We start from the raw sequence: 16,360 nt of genomic DNA, 5'->3' as shown, positions 1-16,360 counted from the left end.
TGACAAAGACGGAAGAATCCAAACTTCCCTAATTTGTGTGATGTAGAGAAGAAAATTGAGGGGTTAAGCTTAAATAAATATCAAAAACAATGGAGTCTGATTACTCACTGCAAAGGGATTTGGAAATTTTGAGAAGATTGTCAATATATGATCCTGGGAATGAATTTGCATAGATATAAAGACACATATCTGAATTTCCACATGCACTGTACCCAGCTTTAGATTACCCAACTCCCAAGGGCACACAGAAACACAAGTAATTGCCTGTTTGGTTTACGGATTTCTCAGCACTAGACTTTGAACAACCGTAGGGCAAAGGACATATTTTATATGTCTTGGTATTTTCAGATTCTAGCATAGTGTCTGGCACATAGTGGGTGTTCAATAAATATTTACAGAATAAATGAATCTATGAATTCTAAATTCTATAACATTTATTTTTTTAAATACTTGAGCATAATTAGTGTGATGGTTGGTATAACAGTTTAACCTACGGGCAATTTGATAAGATGTACAACATTTTAATCAGGATTACATACTCAAAAGTGGTCAGTCAGCAGTTTAAACACTCTTATCAGTTCTAATTCTAGCCAAAGCTTCTACAAAAGCTTTAAGTATCATTATTTTATCATAAGCACATAAAGGGTATGAATTGGCATAAAGGATTTTAAGATATTTAATTGGCAGAATGAATTTTGTCCACAAAACATGGATTGACTAGAAACACATCATAAGCTCCTTGGTGAACGTAGAACACCCAGGGGTGCCTGGGTGGCTCATTCAGTTAAGATTCTGAACCTTTTTTTTGTTTGTTTTTTATTTTGAGGTAGAGAGAGACAGTGTGTAAGCAGGGAAGGGGCAGAGAGGGAATACAGAATCTGAAGCAGGCTCCAGGATCTGAGCTGTCAGCACAGACACCAATGCGGGGCTGGAACTCACACAACCGCGAAATCATGACCTGAGACCAAGTCGGATGCTTAACCGACTGAGCCACCCAGGCGCCCCATGTCTCCCATCATTAAAGGCTACTGATATCAGCACAAGGAAATATAATACCTAAACCACCAACTGGCTTAGATAAGTTCGCAACATCCCATCTCTAAGATATACTAGTTTATCGTAATAAAAGGGAATATTCCCTAAGACTTGGTTAGACTTATAATTAAGAAACATTTCATGAGGAGGGTCTATATTAGTTTGCCGGTGCTGCTGTCACAGAGTAATACAAATTGCATGGTTTAAGGCAATAGAAATTTATTGTCTTATCATCCTGGATGCTAGAATCCAAAATCAAGGGGTTGACACTCCCTTTCAAATCTATACAGGAGTTCTTCCATGCTTCCCCCCAGTGGCTAGGCTTGTTGGCAACCTTTGGCATTGTTTGGCCTGTAGAAGCATCACTCTGGTCACCTGTCATTACATGGCCTTCTTTCTGTGTGTCTTTATCTCTCCATGGTGGAGCAGACTCTATCTGTGAACTTGCCATCTGAGCCCCAGTTCCCAAAAGAGAGCTGATTTTTAATTTTTAATCAAGGAACTTTTTTTTAGTTTCTCTTATGTAACAGAACTAAAACCTTAGTCTTTGTTCCCAATGAGTTGTTAGTCTAATGATAAGGCAAACATGTAAGCAAGTAAATACTGTACAGGCACTGTTGCCATGAAGGAATGTGCCTCATTACAGCGAAGCATAAAATTTGAGAGATGAAAATAATTATAACAGGTTGTGTTATCACTTTATTGAAAGTTTTAAAAACACACACACATTGCCCTGAATTCTATAATGCTCTAAGCTCCCATTAAGAACTTTCATTTCCCCTGCAAAGAAAGTAAGACTTTTTAAATATCTTATCTCAGAGAGAATAAGGCTAATAGCAGAGGAAGATGATTCAGCAATTTAGGCAGTAGTTTTGAATGCAGCAAACCAGCATCCGTTTATCAGCTCCCACCTTGTTCGTGTTATAGGAAGGAATCACTCCTGTCAGCCTCAAAGAAGAAAATGCCACAATAGCGTTTTTGTTTTCACTGACAGATCAAATCATGTTCCAAGCCCTTCACCAACAAAGAAAGCATTTTTCCTCTGAAATATAGTTTCTAATAAGTTGAATGCTTGTGTAACCCCTATTTACTATGCACTTACCATCAGAAAGTCAGGGCAACACATTCATTTCCTAGAAGGAAAAAACGAAAACAACAATAACAGCAACAAAACCTCAATTTTGCTTCTCGGTAGCACAGGTGAGACAGGTCTCAAAAGGTCTTCAGAAAAGCTCCTGATGGAAGCTCCAGCCAGAGCGCTCATAGACGGGAAATGTGCAGCTCACCCACTGAGCCCTCCCCCGTGAGCAGCCTGGTTTCCTGCCTCAAGTATCCTGGGCTCTCCCCAATGCCCTTCCCCTCCTCCTGGAGACTCTTAAACTCTTTCTCTGTCCTCTCCCGCTTGCCCCAGGTCTCTCCTCTCCTCAGCCCCAGAACCAAAGGCCCAAGTACCTCGCTTAAGCAGTTTTACTTGTTCTGATGCTGACAAGGACTTTAGAGCCCTTTGCCTGGTCACATCTCTTTCGTGCAATACGCTGAAAACATCTGTCTCTTCCTTTGTTTTATACTGCACTGGGTTGAGGGGAGCCCTCTCCTCCCTCAGTTTTCTTCACCTGGGAAGTATCAGGACCCATAATTGGAATTAGCAATTACCATGCCCCAGCTACAGGGGGACCATTAGAAAAAAAATCCTTCCTTACTCAATTTTGGGAGAAAATGTAATGTTCTATTAAACCTAAGCAGGTGTACATAGAGATTCCAACAATGTATTTTTACTCTGTAATTTTCTCATATATATGTCAGAGGAAGAGGATCTGTGAAAAAGAAAAAGGGAAAGAAAGAAAGAAAGAAAGAAAGAAAGAAAGAAAGAAAGAAAGGAAGGAAGGAAGGAAGGAAGAAGAAGAAGAGAGAAGAAAAAGGAAGGAAGGAAAAAAGGAAAGGAAGGAAGGAGGGAAGAAGGAAGGAAGGAATGGGGGAAGGAAAGGAAAGGAAAGGAAGAAAGAGAGAAAGAAAGGCAGGAAGGGAGGAACAAAGAAAGGAAGGAGAGAGGGAGTAGGAGAGATAAAACAGGAATTATGGTTTAAGAAGATAACAAAAATGTTTTTACTAATATTGACATTTTGGGGGATGGGATGAAGAACAAGAATTCCCATTATGAAATTAAGATTTAAAAGACTAATGAGAATACTGATCATTTTTTCTCTTATAGCCAGCCATTCCTGGAAAAGTTAATATGTATCACTTTCTAACAGGAATATTAAATATATTCCATTTATTTTTAGGCAAAACAAAAACCCCTTTAAAAATTTTTTTTAAATGTTTTATTTATTTCTGAGAGAGAGAGACAGTGTGAGCAGAGGAGAGTCAGAGAGAGAGACACACACAGAATCTGAAGCAGGCTCCAGGCTCTGAGCTGTCAGCACAGAGCCCGATGTGGGGCTCGAACCCACAAACCGTGAGATCATGACCTGAGGCAAAGTCAGACACTTAACTGACTGAGCCACCTGGGCGCTCCCAAAAACCCTTAAGTGAATGATTTTTTTCAGTCTTATGAGTATCTTCTAATACCCTAAATATCTTCTTAACATTCTAAATATCTTAATTCTAAGAAAACTTTTTAGAATATTCAATTCTCTCTTACCCTTTTACCTTAAACAATTTTTTCTGAACAACTACAATTTAGTAATAAGGAAAATAGTCTTTACACCAGGCATAGTTCATGCAGAAAATGTCAAATAGTGTGATGTAATTATCACATATGATTATAAAACAGTGTCTGCAAGCCTGGTGAATATTAACAGACCGGAAGGTGCCCCATGCAGATGGTGATTCAATGGAAGCATTTCTTCCCTAGCAGGATCCTTGCAGGTAACTTGTTACATTCTCAATGGCCAGTTTGCAACCCACAGACACAAAGAGTTTAGATGTGCAGATTTGATCAAACTTTCATCATAAAAATACCTATCAAACTATACCACTCTATGAATGAGATTCTTTACTGGCATACATAAAGATAGTAGTCATTTTCCAAGATATTTTCTAAGACATATTTTTAAAGTTTATTTATTTTTGCTTTTTTTTCCAAAGATTTTTAAAGCATTTTTTAACATTTATTTATTTTTGAGAGAGAGAGAGAGAGCGCGCAAGTGGAGGAGGGGCAGAGAGAGAGGGAGACACAGAATCTGAAGCAGGCCTCAGGCTCTGAGCTGTCAGCACAGAGACTGATGCGAGGCTCGAACCCATGAGAAGTGATATCATGACCTGAACCGAAGTTGGATGCTTAACGAGCCACCCAGGCGCCCCTAAGTTTATTTATTTTTGAAAGAGAGAGAAAATGTGCATGAGTGGGGGAGGGGCAGAGAGAGAAGAGATAGGGAATCCCAAGAAGCTTCCCTGCTGTCAGTGCAGAGCCCGATGTGGGAACTGAACTCACCAACCCCGAGATCATGACCTGAGTTGAAATCAAGAGTCAGACACTTAACCAACTGAGCCACCCAGGCACCCTAAAATGTATGTTTTATGACAATATGAATATAGTAAGCAAAATTATGCTCCCCCTGCCCAAGGTGCTGTATTCTGGTCCTCAGAATCTGTGAATATCTTACTTTACACAGCAAAGGGGACTTTGAGAGTTGAGAGTCTTTCACTGGATTATCCAGGTGGGACCAGTATAATCATGAGGTCCCGATCCGAGAGAGGCAGGAGAGTCAAGTCAGAGCAGAAGGAACACAGATGGAGCGGAAGGCAGGCAGCCTCTAGAAGCTGGAAAAGGCCGAGGATGGATTCTCTTCTGCAGCCTCCAGAAGGAATTCAGCCATTGATTTTAATCCCTTAGGCCCCCTTTCAGACTTCTGACCTCCGAACTACAAGATAATAAATCTGTGCTGTTTTAATCTACTAAATTTGTAGTGATTTGTTACAGTTGCCATAGGAAACTAATAGAATGGGTCATATCATTTGGCATAAGAGAATCAATAAAATGTAATATTTGAGAGCTTAGGCTTTGAATTTGTACAGGCCTCGTTAGACTATGCCATTCCTGTCATGGACTACTGGGCGTGGTGACTAATATCCACAAGCCTAAATAGTTCTCATTTAGAAAATGGGTATTAAAAACAGAGTTTTTGGAAAGATTAAAGGAGGTATTTGTAAAGCACTTTAAATAGTGTCTAACTCTTAACAAGGCCCTGCTACAAATATTAGCCACTATAATCATACAGTATAAATATACTATGTTTACTTTTTTTTTTACTCCTGTCAGATGAACCCTGGAATCATCTTGTCTTCAGTGCCTGTTATTATCCCCTCGTTGCTGTAAAGGAAATGAAACTTCAGAATGGAATTGAACCAAGTTATCCAGAGCCACTCTCGAAATTTTATGGTTAAATATGAAGCAAAGATAGAAGTGCTGAATCTGGGAAAGACGATCCATCTATAATATTGCAAAATGGAGGGAAGAATAGAAGATTAAATTGTAGCTTGGATCACATTTTTTTAAAATATTCTTTTTCAGAAACAAAAGCATAATCAGGCAATTTGTAGTCAGTCTTCTACTATAGACGCCAAATCATACTCTTGGAAAACTTGAAGGTAATTGACTTTTTATTCATTTTTAAATACCTGGAGCCATAACTTTAACCTACCTTATAAAACAAATGTGGCTTTTTATTTTCACATCAGGATATTTTTAAAAGGTTAGTGTGAAGTGCCTATAAATATGCAAAGATTTCAACAACTAAGACAAACATCTCAGTAAATAACTTAATTGAGCTGTGAATATTTAGTGATTGAAATCCGATTACTTTGTGGCTTAATTTGTGTACTGCTTGACTGCTCGGCAGTTTCAGGCAATTTAACAATGTAGACAGTATATGAAGATGGAATGTTAAATAGCGACTGAGGCATTCAAAGTGAAAATGTCTGTGTTGTCTTCATTTTTTTTAAGCATAGCATTGAGTAGGATGCATGCTCAATTCAAAGACTCCAAGTAGACAGAATATATAAGTCATGGAACGCACAAAGTCTGTCTCCCAATGTCTTTGGATAATTAGTTTTACCTTCTTATTGAATTTTGGTGATCATTAGGCTCATAAAGATTAGTCGTACAGCACACAAAATCACCTTCACTCTTGTAAAATACAGCTCTCCCTATGGTGGAAAATACACAGGGTCAGTAAGTTGTGATGACCCAAAGCTTTCAGAAGACATGTAGAGGGTAGACTCTTTGGAGAGATTTCTTGTCTAAACCAGCTAAATGGCTTTCTGATATTTTACAGAACTATAGACCCAGACTGAATTGTAAGAAGTTGATAATAAGTTAGGTCAGTAAAGAGGGGACATTTGGACATTATATGCCAAACAAACTTATAAGCATATTCCAGAATATGGTTTTTATCTTCTGTTCATTTTATTCTTCCTTCAAAATAAAGCCAACAGTTCTGTCCATCTCCACCTTTGGCATCCAACTTAAGCCACTTGGATTAATGCAAGAATTCTAATTTTACTTTCCTACTCCCCCTCATTCCATTTTTCTCACAGAAGCCACATGATCTTTCCAAAAACCAATCATGTTACTGCCATCTCAGAACGTGTCAATGTCTTCTTAAGCAATTGGGGGAAAGATCCAAAACCTTACCATGAGCCTCAGGATCCTAGTATTTATTTAAATCTCTTTATTTATACCAATAAATCCAAATGTTACTATTACAACATATAATCAATATCACAGCATCAATAAGATATTTTATATTCCTTTTGTCATACTAAATCTCCAAACATTGGACCAGCACTTCCTGATTCAGATTGGCCACATCTCTAGTAGTCAACAGCCACATGGGCACTCACGCTAGACAGCACAGTTCCAGAGAACCGACTAGGTTAGAGGCACCAAATGAAGAGATAGATAAGTCATTGAACGCATAGTTTCCTTCACAGACAAGAATGTATTCTTCCCAGAGTCTAAAAATGGCTAAGAAGTAAAATCATCTCTCTAAACTAATAAGTATTCATTTCTAAGTTAATTTTTTATGTCAATATAAATTACAATTAGTTATCCAATAAATTCTAATACCTTATATGTAATAGTTGTTCCTTTTTTGAGTATTAACTTTCCACTTTATAATGATTACATATTAATGTAACAAATTATGAAGTTTCAATAGAGCTACCTCATACTAAATGTGTCTTTACCAACAAAGAAGTATTTCATTAAAACCCATTTTGGCATTTATAATCAAATTAAAGCAACAATGAGCACAACAGCAAGTTCATAATTACTGAGATAAATGTGGATTAAATGCAGGGATTAATAACATCCATCCTTAATATGTTGTAACATTGCTATAAAGGGAACTTAAAATGAATTTGAACGCTTTCTAATTTTTAATGTCAATAATTTTAAAAGACTGAAAATGACTACAATTGATAGCAATGTGCATAAAACTACACTCAATTCATTCTACTCTGTTAGCTTTTTGTCTGCTTGATTATACTTTTTTGGCTTTTATACTGCTGAGAACTCAGCAATTGTTCAGATATGAAAGGCCATTTAAATCTGGTGGTTTTAAATGGTCATTGGGACTTAACTAAATAAAATTATGAATGCCAGTGTCTAAACTGCAGTGATCATTTACCAACTAATGGGTGATCTATTCCCATAGCAGGAAAAAAAATCAGCCAGAAATAGGATTTTAGGTATAACTTCACCTAAACCACCTAGATCTTTGTGATCTAGAGAATTAATACAGAATTAATACTGTATTAATCAAATCACTAAAATCCTGAAATAAGCTGTTGTTGGCAAATTACTAGGATGCAGCCCAATTACAAGGGTTTGGCAAACTTCTCTTTTTCCATACTAACATGTTTTAGCTCCAGCCTGGATAGACTATTTTTTGAGTTCCTGATAATAGCAAGGTTATCCTTGTTGGTCAATCAGGCTTCAAGTAGAAACTGCTGTCCTAAAAGCCACCTACAGCTCCAAGCTTCATGGGCCCTCTCCCTGCATTATAAATAGAGTCCCTTACACTCATCTGTCCCTTGCAGCCCTGTCCTAGGTATGATTTCAGTGTTACTCTTCCAGCTCTTTCTGGCTTAACTCTAACTTTTCCAACCTTCTTTTCAGTCTCTTTGGTCTTCAGATGATGTTTCTAGGTGCTTCCTCCATTTCCATCTTCTATCCCCATTCACACTTCCTTTCCAGAGATTATTTTAGCCTTAAACTTTCTGCCTATGATCAATGTTTCTTCTTTCAATAAATTTTTGTGGGATTATGGGGTGCCTGGGTGGCTCAGTCGTTTAAGTGTCTGATTCTTGGTTTAGGCTCAGGTGACAGTCTCATGGTTCATGTGTTCAAGCCCTGAATCAGGCTCTGTGTTGATGGCTTTCCCTGTCACTCTTTTCCTCCCCTGCTCATTTGCTCTCTACATACATACATACATACATACATAAACAAACTTTGAAAAAGTTTTTGTGGCCTTAAAAAATAATCTTCCCAGGATCGATATGTTCATCCACATATTCATCAGGAAACCTGTTACCTTGTTAAAACAAGTATTTTAATTATCTTCAAATTGTGCAGAAGAAACGGAAGTTTCTCCAATAGAACTTGCAGAAATAACAGGCACTGGTATCTGTAAAGCAACGCTTCTCAACCCCAATTGCATGCAGAAATCACAAGCCGGTACTGGGGTGTACCTCAGAGATTCTGTTTTAAGTGGCCCTGGTTGAGGCCCAGGGATCTGTATTTCTCAAAGTGATTACAATGTGTAGTCAAGGATAAAAATCCACCCTCAAGTGTCAGATTGTAGCATTCTGGGTAAAAAAAGCAGCCTTGAGTAAGGACAGCACTACTGGCTTAGGCACCACGGAGAGAAAGAAAGTGCAGAGGCCAGCATGTGTGGTAGACTTGCATAGGAGCAGGGTGCTGAGAAGAGCCAGTGGAGCCTGGAACCATGAAATGCAAGAAGACTGTCATGTTAGAATTTATGAGTCCTTTATGAGCAATCTGTACTCAGACTTAAACCAGAATTAGTAACAGAAAGACATCAAGGAGGTATTTCATGACTTAGGCTAGCAGCAGAGTGTAAACTAAAATAACGAGTCAGGCCAGAATCAATTAAGAATATATTTTATCATATGTTAAAGAGAAATAATTAATTTAGAAAGAGAGATGGTCAAAATTAACGTGCAAACAAGTTGATAAAAGAAAAAAAATTTCCATCTCTGGCCCCTGAGACTGCCTCTACCCAAGTGTCTCTTCTTCTGACTTCCACCAGCCAAGCCAGCATCCCAGAAATATGGTCCTATTTCTCAGCCTCCAATTCACTCATCCACTCACTGGGACTTTGAGGCCACCTTCAGCAAGATCAACAGTGAGCTTCTTATTGGTCAATCCCATGAGCCCCTTTCAGTAATCTTACAGAGTATCCATTAGATTCAGAGAGAGTTGACCACTCTATTTAATTTCTCTTTCTTTGGCTTTTGTGACACTGCTATCTTGTTGACTATCTTCCTCTATGTTGGAAAATCTTACTATGTTTTCCTTTTGTAGTTAACTGCCCCTTAAGTTCCCGTTCTTATTCAGGATTCTGTCTTTGGCCACACCTTACAAAACACACTTTGGCCAGGCACTTTCAACTCTTATGGTTTCAACTACTCTCAAGAGGCTGAAGACATACACACCTTTGTCTCCTGCCCAAGCATCAAACCCAGACTCTACAACTTGGATGTTCTCTCATGTCATTCATGGGCACATTATACTCAATATGTTCAAAAATGAATTTATTATCTTTCTAACAATTTTTATTACCAGACTCTCTTAGTCATCCTAGTTGGAACTAAGAAACTATTCTTGACTTATATTTTTCTCTCTCTTCCATAATAATATACATTATCTTACTCAACAAAGTGTGTTTAAGGACTAAAAGCTTTGACATCATCTGAGAGCTTGTTAGAATACAGAATCTCAGCCCTCATGCCAGAGCTGCTAAATTAAAATTTGTATTTTTTTAAGATCCCCTGTTTATTCTCTCTGTAGCAAAGTTTAAGAGGCACAGCATAATTCATGCCTTGAAACTCTCTGATTCAACTCCTTCTCTCCATCTCTGCTGCTATTGTCATAATCCAGACCATTAGTTCTGAAAATTAGCTACATGTTACAACCACTTGGGGATTTTTTTTTTCTAATACCCATACCAGGTAATACCCCCTGGACATTCTGACTTAATTAGTCTAGAGTGGAGCCCAGGGCTTAGTAATTTTGAAAAAATTCCCCTAGTTTGTGTTACTAGGTAGCCCACACTGAGAACCACTCATTGAGGCCATAATCACCCTTCAACAAGATTATTATAATAGTCTGCTAACTGGTGTCTCATTCTTCAATCTTTACAATTTTCCCTCTTCCTAGGAAAATGGGCTTTCTTAACATCTCGATTTAAAACCTTTCAATGGCTAATGTTGACTTCAGCATTAAGCACGTATACTAAAGCCAGACATTTATGGCCCTCCATCATCTGTCCCTTGCTTATTCATCCAAAGCCATTTCCACCACAACCTTTCTTCCCCTTGTGTTCTTCTGCATTGCAGTCAAGCTGAATTGTTTATAGTTTACCAAATGAGTCATGGTGTTTTTCCCTCTGTGTCTGCTCTTTTTTAAAACAGCTTTATTGAGGTATAAATGGTATACAAAGAACTATACATATTCAATCAGTACAATTTGATGAGTTCAGACATATGCAAACACCCATGAATCCATGTAGCAGACAAATCCAACACCTTTCAGAATAGCTTTGTATCACTTTGTTTTATGTATATATGTTTTGTGTGTGTGGCAAGAACACTTAACATGAGATCTACTCTCTTAGAAAATGTTGAAGTACACAACTTTCAGCAATTTCTAAACTTCACTATGTTCATCTACAGTGAAAAGACTTGTAGCAGAATAACAGTAAAATGTACTATTTTGACATTGTGTTTCATTTTGGTAGTAAGAAAGATCTAGTTTTCTCAACTAACCTTCTCCTAAGAACTGTGTCTGCTGTGACCTCCTTGCCCAGAGGAGATATCACTAAGCAATTGATGGACACTGTCAGAAGTATAACTTGGAGGACTTAAAAACTAAAGCTATATTAAAAGGAGGAAATGATGGGGGCGCCTGGGTGGCTTAGTCGGTTAAGCGTCCAACTTTCACTTAGCTCATGGTCTTGCGATTCGTGGGTTCAAGCCCCGCATCGGGCTGTGTGCTGAATGCCAGCTCAGAGCCTGGAGCCTGTTTCAGAGTCTGTGTCTCCCTCTCTCTCTGACCCTCCCCTGCTCACGCTGTCTCTCTCTCTCTCCTAGAAATAAATAAAACATTAAAAAAAAAAGGAGGAAATGATGTAACATAACAAAAATTTTGTAAAAGGTATTTATTAAATTACATATTGAGGGTTTCCTATATGTTAGGCACTATGGAAGATATTAAACCAGTTCCTGACAATAAAGATATTAATATGAGAGGGAAATAAAGCATTCATGAAACAATAATACCTGATACTGACTTAATACTTTATGTCAGACAGTGTATATAACCCTCACATCAACTCCAGAAGAAGACAGACATGATTAAAATTTTTGACTGTAGGTGAAGACAGAAAAATTTCCTAAATTTCTCAAGGGCACCGAGTTAACAAGTGGGAGAGGTTAAATTTATACCAGGCACTGTCTAACTCCAAAAGCCGCACTCTTATGCACTGCCCTCTGCTAATTCTTTACAATCAAGAAATGATGGCTAAATGTCATCTGAATGCTGCAAAGCATTGGCAGTATAATAATCTCCCAATCTTACAGTTAAACAAGAAGCTAATTATCTTAAGATAAAAATTCATTCAGTCTTCTGATGCTGAAAATTTAGCTACTTGGACACATCTGGTTGATTCACAGAACCTTTACTTTTCATCCAGATTGCCTGTCATTATAAATGCCATAACATAAACACAACCAAACTTGAACTGCTCAAGCTTTTCTAAATGGACCTCAAGGTACTCATTACTCTTACGGAAGTGTAATGTTGATTTTGATGTACTAGCTATCATCTTTTATGTGATGCCCTATAATTAAAAATGTACAATGCTTTGTTACAGGGATATAAACTAGAAAATAGTAAGTTGTATTGATGAGAAATATTACCATTTACTTCTTTCTGAAGAACATGGAAAAATGAGAAATATCACTGGGGTTGCATTCATCTCTGTGGACTGAGGAACTGGTGTTAATCCAACATCTTATGTTCTAAGTTAGTGAATAGAGGTCCAGACTCCTAGTTACTGAAGGCAGAACATAGCAAAGGAAAAGTTACGGCAACAAAGTCTGCCCACTAGGCAGATAATAAGACAAGAAAACTACAGGATAAGAACTTTTTTTTCCTCAAAAAGTTGAATGTGGTGTGTGCTGGGTGTATATAAAGCATAGAGCAACCTGGTTCAGTAATAGTGCTGCCTTGTTATTTCACGAGGGTCTATTCCTGGACAAGATATCTTGGAATAGAGATGCTAGCATTAAACTTTTGCTTGAAGAATTTCCTGATGAGTCAGAATCTTCCTTCATGTAGAGCCTCCCACTCACCCTATCCTGCTACTTTGATAGTTTTACTGTCTTTCCTTTCAAAGTAGGGGTTTGGCTACTTATCAAGCTATTTATGAATATTGTTATTCATACATTTACACATTCTTGTGTTATGTAAACCAATCATTTTTCAAAACATATCATTAATTTCATTTGTGGCATCTATCCATCTCACTAATTAATTGTTTGATAATTATCATTATTTGCCAATTGACCACCATAAACAAAGCACACAGAAATTTGATCAAACATATTTGCATACAGTCAAATCCTATCAACAAAGTTATTTGGAGCACACATCATATGTTACCCACACGAATAGGAATGAAATGACTACATCATAATACCCCAGCAGCAGCCAGTCAAAAATATGACCATAAAGATTTTCTGTTTTGTTTGTTCTTTGTTTAATATTTAGAGTTATTTTCCTTTATTTCTAAAATCCCCTATTCTTTGTTGTAAAATCAGAAATTACTAATGCAAAAAAAAGAGGGAAGGAGAAAAAAATTAAATGAGGAGGGGTAGAAGGTGAGATGATCACGTGCATCCCCAACAACTCCGAACAAGGAGTTAAATTTTCCAAAGAATAGGTTCTAGAGTAGAACCCCATGCCCATATCTATTCATTAGCTAGCATGAACTATAGTAATATTCTTTAATTTTTTTAATGTTTATTTACTTTTGAGAGAGAGAGAGAGAGAGCAAGTGGGGGAAGGGCAGAGAGAAGGAGACACAGAATCTGAAGCAGGCTTCAGGCTCTGAGCTATCAGCACAGAGCCCCATGTGGGGCTCAAACTCATATACCTTGATATCCTGACCTGAGCTGCAGTCAGATGCTTAACCGACTAAGCCACTCAGGTGCCCCTATAGTAAAATTCTTAATGGTGAGTTGCTCTTTTTAATTTTGAACTTGGAGTAATTGCAACAAACTGTAGACTTACTAGCCCTGATTTAAAAATAAATGATTGGATCAGAGTATACAAAAATTTTAAAAGTGGGTAATCAGGAAAGCACATGAGAACTCATGGCAGTGCAGAATCAAGTGAAACATGAAGATTCAAAGACAAGCATAGATATATTTTTTTTAACATTTTATTTATTTCTGAGAGAGAGAGAGACAGCATGAGAAGGGGAGGTTCAGAGAGAGAGGGAGACACAGAACCTGAAACAGGCTCCAGGCTCTGAGCTAGCTATCAGCACAGAGCCTGACGTGGGGCTCAAACCCACCAACTGTGAGATCATGACCTGAGCCGAAGTCGGCTGCCCAACTGACTGAGCCACCCAGGCGCCCCTAGAGATATATTTTTTAGTTACATGTAAGGAAAGTTTCAGCAGTTACTTAGAGTACAGATATTGGAACTAACATTAAATGGTCTATTTCCTTAGATATGTATCTTTTTTATTTTTATTTTTTTTAATATTTTTATTTATTTCTAGGAGAGAGAGAGAGAGAGCGTGAGCAGGGGAAGGTCAGAGAGAGAGGTAGACACAGACTCTGAAATAGGCTCCAGGCTCTGAGCTGACAGTCAGCACAGAGCCCGACGTGGGGCTTGAACCCACGAACCACGAGATCATGACCTAAGCGAAAGTCGGATGCTTAACCGACTAAGCCACCCAGGCGCCCCTTATTTTTTAATTCCAGAATAGTTGACATATAATGTTATGTTGTTTTCAAGTGTACAATATAGTTTTTCAAAATTCCATGCATCACCCTGTGCTCTTCAGAACAAGTGCACTCCTAAATCCCCATCATCTATTTCACCCATTCCCCACCCCCTTCCCCTCTGGTAACCATCAGTTTGTTCTCTCTAGTTAATAGTCTGTTTCTTGATTTATCTTTCTCTCTCTCTGTGCGTGTGTTTTTCCTCCCCCCCTTTTCCCCCATTTGTTTTGTTTTTAAATTTCACATGAGTGAAATAACATGATATTTGTCTTTCTCTGACTGACTTTCACTTAGCATTATACTCTCTAGTCCCATCTGTGTTGTTACAAATGGCAAGATTTCATTCGTTTTTATGGCTGAATAAATATTCCATTATAGATACAGATATAGATATAGACATAAGCATAAACATAAACATAGTTTGGCTATTGCAAATAATGCTGCTGTAAACATAGGGGTGCTTGTACACCTTTGAATTAGCAGTGTGTATTTTTGGGGTAAATACCTAGCAGCATGATTACTAGATTGTAAGGTAGTTCTATTTTTAACTTTTTGAGGAACTTCCACACAGTTTTCCACAGTGGCCACACCAGTTTGCATTCCTACCAACAGTGTAAGAGAGTTCCTTTTTCTCCACATTTCTTCCAATATTTATTGTTTCTCATGTCATTGAATTTAGCATTTCTGGCATATATGAGGTGACTTTTCACTGTGGTTGTGATTTGCATTTCCCTGACGATGAGCAACGTTGAACATCCTTTCATATCTTTTGGCCATCTGGATGTCTTCTTTGGAGAAATGTTTGTTCAAGTCTTCTGCCCATTTTTTAAATTGGATTATTTGTTTTCTGGGTGTTGAGTTGTAGAAGTTCTTTATCTATTTTAAATACCAACCCTTTATCAGATATGTCATTTACAAATATCTTCTCCTATTCAGTACGTTGCCCTTTAGTTCTGTTGATTGTTTCCTTCACCATACAGAAGGCTTTCATTTTGTTGTAGTCCCAATAGTTTAGTTTTGCTTTTATTTCCATTGCTTCAAGAGACTTATTTAGAAAAATAAGCCTATGTCAGGGTGACCTGGGTGGCTTAGTCGGTTAAGCGTCCGACTTTCGCTTAGGTCATGATCTCGTGGTTCGTGGGTTCGAGCCCCGCATCGGGCTCTGTGCTGACTGCCAGCTCAGAGCCTGGAGCCTGTTTCAGTCTGTGACTCCCTCTCTCTCTGACCCTCCCCTGCTCACGCTGTCTCTCTCTCTCTCTCTCTCTCCTAGAAATAATAAACATTAAAAAAAATTAAAAAAAAAATAAGCCTATGTCAGAAAACTTACTGCCTGTGTTCTCTTCTTGGATTTTTATGGTTTCAGTTCTCATCTTTAGGTCTTTATCCACTTGCAATTTAATTTTGTGCATCATGTAAGATACTGGTCCAGTTTCATTCTTTTGCATGTAGCTGACCAGTTTTTCCAATACCATTTGTTGAAAAGACTGTCTTTTTCCTACTGAATATTATTTCCTGCTCTGTCAAAGATTAATTGACTACATAATTGTGGGCTTATTTCTGGACCTTCTATTCTGTTCTATTGATCTATATGTGCACTTTTGTGCCAGAATGATACTTTTTAAATTATTACAGCTTTGTGATATACCTTGAACTCTGGAATTGTGAGAGATATGTATCTTAATGATAAACTGTTGTACACTTTGATGTTAACTTTTGACCAAACTACCTAGTAAAATATATGAAATTCAACCATATGGTTCCTTTTACTCTCAATTACTTCTGCTTTTTTTAAATTGCTGAGATTTTTAATGAGATAATTGTAGATTCACGGGTAGTTATAAGAAATGACACAGAGAGATCCCTTGTATACTTTTTCATTTTCTCTGGAATAAGTCCTCAGGAGTACAATTGCTGAGTTATATAGTAGTTGCGTGTTTGGTTTTATGAGAAACTGCCAAACTATTTTTTATAGTTTCATCTATTTTTTATTTTAAGCATTCTGATAGGTGTGTAGTGATATCTTGTGGCTTTAATTTGTACCTCCTTGATGTATATGTTTCTT

This window comes from Crocuta crocuta, unplaced genomic scaffold (assembly GCF_008692635.1).
Source record: "Crocuta crocuta isolate KB4526 unplaced genomic scaffold, BGI_CrCroc_1.0 scaffold231, whole genome shotgun sequence".
Taxonomy (NCBI): Eukaryota; Metazoa; Chordata; class Mammalia; order Carnivora; family Hyaenidae; genus Crocuta; species Crocuta crocuta.
The sequence above is the reverse complement of the archived record's forward strand: the minus strand, read 5'-3'. Positions refer to the sequence as shown.